At 55.3% G+C, this 5,522-nt stretch overlaps 1 protein-coding gene across 1 annotated transcript in view; it reads right to left on the reverse strand.

Moving 5' to 3' along the window:
* Positions 1–3,944, reverse strand: part of B3GNT3 (UDP-GlcNAc:betaGal beta-1,3-N-acetylglucosaminyltransferase 3) — a 10,253-nt gene extending 6,309 nt beyond the window's left edge. The window contains exon 1 of the mRNA XM_010330143.3: positions 3,857–3,944. The gene's annotated coding sequence lies outside the window, so the exon portion shown is untranslated. The remainder of the gene's footprint in view (positions 1–3,856) is intronic.
* Positions 3,945–5,522: the final 1,578 nt, after the last annotated feature.

The following is a 5,522-nucleotide window of genomic DNA, read 5'->3' on the forward strand; positions in this document are numbered from 1 at the left end:
GGATTACAGGCATGATCTGCCGTGCCAGACCTTAATAGTGTCATGAGGAATATTAACAAGCCACAAATAGTCCTTCAGATGCCAAATATTCATGGTCACTGAATATTCATGCTTCAATGCGTTGATGATGCTAAGTATTAATGATTCACTGAAAATCAATGGTTAATGAAAATTAGTGGCCACTGAATATGTAGATGGGGTTGTCTGCTCAGCGGAATTGGGGGCATTGGTGGCTGCACTCTGGCCCTGTGTCCTCTGCCATCGCTTCCAGGGGACAGTCAAGGTTGGACTCTTGCCCCAGGTACAAGTGGCTCCAGGCACCTCTGTCGCCCTTAGCCCTCAACCCTGTTTTTTTTCCCCTTGTTGCACAGGCCGGAGTACAGTGGTGCAATCTCGGCTCACTGCAACTTCCACCCCTTGGTTTCAAGCAATCCTCCTGCCTCAGCCTCCCAAGTAGGTGGGATTACAAATGTGCACTACCATGCCTGGCTAATTTTTTTTTTTTTTTTGAGGTGGAATCTCGTTCTTGTCGCCCAGGCTGGAGTGCAGTGGCACCATCTCGGCTCACTGCAACCTCCGCCTCCTGGGTTCAGGCAATCCTCTGCCTTAGCCTCCCGAGTAGCTGGGATTACAGGCACCCACCACCACACCTGGCTAATTTTCATATTTTTAGTAGAGTCGGAGTTTCAGCATCTTGGCCAGGCTGGTCTTGAACCCCTGACGTCGTGATCCCCCTGCCTCGGCCTCCCAAAGTGCTGAGGTTACAGGCGTGAACCACTGCGCCCAGCCACAATGAGATTTAATAGCAGCTGCTGTCACCTTATCACCGGGATACCTGCGACTGCTCCACGCAAGTGCTAAGCACCTAGTGTATACCACATCTGGGTCTAGGTTTCAAGGACAGAGCCCAGATGATGAAGAGAAACCCTTGCCTGCCTAGGACACCATCACACCAACAGGGGACAGAGAAGTGGCAAACAGGACAATTTTCCAGAGGAGTACATCCTCCAGGGGTGAAGAAACTCCAGGGAGGAAGCTCGGGACACTTACGGGAGGCGGTGTAAGCCCCTCGTCTGTGGAGAAACCCCAGGACCCTCATTGAGCCTTCCAGAGGGGAACCCAGGGTCCACGTGGACAATCTGTACAGAGAGGGTCCACACCTTTCCAAGGTCACACAGCCGACTGAGGCCAGGGCGGGTGGGTGGGATTTAAATCCTGACCTGCTGGCCCCTGAGGCTGGTTCCTCCCCAGTTCTTACCAGTTTGGCCTCCCAGTAATGATGGGCTGGTCCCTTTTTACAAGGAGCAGGTGTTGCTTTTGCAAATACAGGGGGAAGAAAAGAAAAAAATCCAGTAAACATAATTCCTTTACGATGGCCGCGGGACCCTGCTTTAGGGAAACCATGTGTATAGTGAGTTCTATGTCAATAATTACTCAATATTCGCACCAGAGAGTAGCTGGGCGTGGAAAAAAGAGTGGGGCGGGGCAGGGGGGCTGCATGAACTTTAGACCTTGGTGTGCTGGGTTTCTAGGTGCCCAACCTTTGTCGTCAATGACTCATTCATTGTATGTCACCCTGCTGCAGGAACTGCCTGAGGCACCTGCGTGAGACTGGACAGGGGCCCTCAGTAAACACCAGCCCTGGTCCAATGCCTCCTCAAAGGACATCTAGGGCTCCCTCCATAGAGGGGGAAACTGAGGCTAGGGACGGCAGGCCGTGAATCGCAGTTCAACCTCAGACCCTTCCCACGATCCAGGAGTGATGGGAGCACTGAGGTGTCGTGGACCCCTCCTCTAGGGACTTCCTGGACCCCCACACCCTCAGGCTGGTCAGGAGTCTTTCCCAAGCTCTGTACTTAGAGCCTGGAAATATTCATGATAATATTTCTGTCATGCAAAGACACACTGTTATCAACGAGAACATAAGGAGCGGCGTAATCAGGACTACAGTCACTATGCCAGCTCCTGCGTGCAGCCTGGCCGCCATCTGACCATCCGAACTCTGTATCTGTGCTGGGAAGCAGGGCTGCATTAGCCCCATTTTTATGGATAGGAAAACTGAGGCACAGAGAGGTCTAGAAATACATCGAAGAAAGGTTGGGTGGGAGCCTAGTTCCTGCCTTTAACTCCCAGCTGATGAGACTTCCTTTAGTTTGCCATGTTGGTAATGAGTTCCCCATCATGAGGAGCAATCAAGCCAAGTCAGATTCCCATCAGGAAGAGGGTCCACAATAGGCATCCTCCCTGGCTCACGGGGTTGGGAGAGTGAGCAAATCCCTGCCTTGCTCTGGGCCTCAGAGGCTGGTGGCAGGAGGAAACGTCACTCAGCGAGGCCTTACTTTCTCCTCCTGGGCTGGCCCAGCTTGTCTGCATTCCCTGAAGTCTGGCCTGGCGCACAGAGGCTCCAAGGTCCCTGTTTGTTTCTTCCACACCCAGAGCACCTGGCAGAAACTGCCACATGCTGAGGGTGTCGAGACTGGACCAACACCCAGCTGCTCACCCAGCCAGGAGGGGGCCCAACTGCTTGATTTGGGGGACACACCTCTTCCCCCTGACTCCAAGCCCCAATACCAGCCCTGCCTGGTGTCACCTTGAGAACAGGGCGGTGAGAGGAAGTGACGGCCCCCAGGGCTGGCCCCAGACCTAGAGAGCCAGGTGACTGCCTCTGGACCTTGAGTCCCAAGTCTAGACTGCAGGAGACCCTGGCCCGAGCTGAGGGGTACCTCAGTTTCCTCTTGAGAAGTAACTGTTCAAAAAAAAAAAAAATCAGAGCTGGGTGCAGTGGCTCATGCCCGAAATCCCAGCACTTTGGGAGGCTAAGGCGGGAGGACTGCTTGGATCCAGGAGTTTGAGACCAGCCTGGACAATATAGTGAGACCCCATCTCTATAAACAAAAGCTTTTTTAAATTAGCCGAGTGTGGTGCGCACCAGTAATTAGCTGCTTGGGAGGCTGAAGTGGGAGGCTCACTGGAGCCCAGGCGGTGGAGGCTGCAGTGCCAAGATGGTGCCACTGCACTCCAGCCTGGGTGACAGAGTCAGATTTTGTCTCAAAAAAAAAAAAAAAAAAAAAAAAAGAAGAAGCAGAAGAAAAAAAAAGGGAGTGGGAACGTAAAAAGAAAAAAGAATAAAAAGAAAAAGAAAAAGATATATATATACACATAATTATGACAATTGACTGTCCCTGGGCACCCACTGAGTGACCACAGCTCTTACCCACTCAACTCATCCTCACCAAGGTCCCATGTCCCGAGACACCCCCCCTTGACACATAGGGAAACTGAGGCTTGGAGACCAAGCGTCACTCACCCCAGGGCCCCCAGTGGCCAGCAGTACACCCCATCACAAAAACTTCCTTTGACTGAACGCTTCGGGCATCCTCATCCCAGCTGGGTCATTGTCCCACCTCACGGAGGGGAAACTGAGGCCGGTTCAGAGGCCAAGAGCGACGCGTCCGCGCCACACAGCCGGGGGGAGAGGCTGGGGGTCGGCTGCAGTCCCCAGACGCAGAGCCCGGGACCCCCGTGCCGGCCTCCCCAGACCCTCCCAACGAACAGGCCACAGTCCCAGCAACAGCCAGGCGGCCTCCGCCTCGGGGGTCCGATCCCGCCCAACCCTGGGAGCTGCGCGGGGTCCCGGGTGGTCAGGCGTGGGGGGGTCCTCCCCCCAGTCCCGGGTCCGAGCTGGCCTGGGGAACGCCGGAGACAATTAGGGCTGGGTGAGGGCGCCCGGGCTGCTGGGACCCCGGGGGGTATGCGCGGTGGGGACCGCAGGGGCTTCTCCAGAGCCCCCCACTCCCCCGCCCCCAAACCCCCATCCCGGGGTCCGCCAGACCCTGCGGGGGCTGCAGACACTCACCCCCAGACCACGGTCCCGCGTCTGCCCCCGCGCCGGCGCCTCTCCGCCCGGGAACCCAAGACCGTTTCCACCTGAGCCCGAGCTCCCGCCTTCTCCAGCTCCTCCCTCCCTCCGCCCCCGCCAGGCCCCTGCTCCCAGCTGGGCTGAGTTTCCTGGGGGCCCAGGCGAGGTTCCCCGCCGGCTCCTCCCTCCCCGGCCACCCCCACCCTCTCCCCTCCGGGGGCCCGGCTCCAGCCTCTGCCATCCCCGCCTCTTGCCACCCTCGCCCCTCTCTCGGGGCGCACGACCGCACCCGGGCGTGGCCCGCTGCTGGGAAATGAGCTCCCCGTGGCTGGAGATGATCAAGCGGCGCCTGGCAGGTTCCTGGCACAGAGCCCGGTCAGCGTCTGCCCAGGTACTTTGGGTGAAGAAATAACTGGATGAGGGCGTGGGGGACAGGGCGGGGGGCAGGCTACACCTTGTGGCTTTTCTGCTCTCTGCAAGGGGTTCAAAGATTCTGGAAACCGAGGACAGGGCGCGGTGGCTCACTCCTGTGTTTCGGGAGGCCGAGGGAGGCGGATTGCTTGAACCCAGGAGTTTGAGACCCGCCTGGGCAACACAGTGAGACCCCATTTCTATATTTAAAATAGTCCCAGGACCCAAAAACCTATGCTGTACTCCCAGACGTTTAGATGCCACCTGCTGGCATTTGGAAAGGTTCTGAAGTCGAAAATCAGACAGATTATTGTAGTCTGTCTGTCTTTCTTTCTTTCTTTCTTTCTTTCTCTCTTTCTCTTTCTTTTCTCTTTCTCTCTCTCTCTCTGTCTGGAAGTCAAAAGTCGGATTTGTAGTGTCCTTTCTCTTTTCTTTTCTTTCTGTTGACGGGATCTCACTTTGTCGTCCACGCTACTAGAGTGCCGTGGCACAATCTCGGCTCACTACAACGCCAGCCTCCCCGGTTCAAGCAATCCCCCCACCTCAGCCTCCTGAGTAGCTGGGACTATAGGCACCTGCTGGCACGCCTGGCTAATTTTTGCCATTTTTCTAGACATGGGGTTTTGTGAAGTTGCCCAGGCTGGTCTCGAACTCCAGGCCTCAAGTGACCCACCTGCCTCAACTTCCCAAGGTGCTGGAATTATAGCTGGGAGCCACTGCGCCTGGCCTCAGATTTGTAGATTTTTAGGGTTAGGGTTGGCTAGGATTTGAACCTTGCCCCTTGCTGCCGCTGACTCTCTAGAAGATTCTAGCCTGGCCCCAGGGTTGGGAGCTCTGGGGTTGGAGAAGCCCAGGTGTGTGAACTGGACTATGGTTTCAGAAAACTCCTCCTTCCTCTGCCATCCCTGTTTCTTCCCCAGGAGGAAGCTGGGGTGTGTTTGTGGCCTGGCTGTGCCTCAGTTTCCTCACCTGTAAAGTGTAGCAAATAGCTTCTGGGTCCTGTAGATAGGAAGGGTCTGGGGAGTGAACCCTCAGAGCAAATACCTGATCAAAAGCGGATGAAGGGGATTACAGCAAATTTTTTTTTTTTTTTAAATTTTTGTAAGCCTACCTGAACGATCGACAAATGTTACAGCATTAAAGATGACACTACCGGCCTTACTGTGATAAGATAATAAGATGCCTTCAGACTTTGGTTCAAAGGCTATGTTCACTCTGTTGGGCCCCTGGGTCCCCCAAGCCATGGGCCTCA

The sequence above is a fragment of the Saimiri boliviensis genome, chromosome 14 (genome assembly GCF_048565385.1).
Source record: "Saimiri boliviensis isolate mSaiBol1 chromosome 14, mSaiBol1.pri, whole genome shotgun sequence".
Taxonomy (NCBI): domain Eukaryota; kingdom Metazoa; phylum Chordata; class Mammalia; order Primates; family Cebidae; genus Saimiri; species Saimiri boliviensis.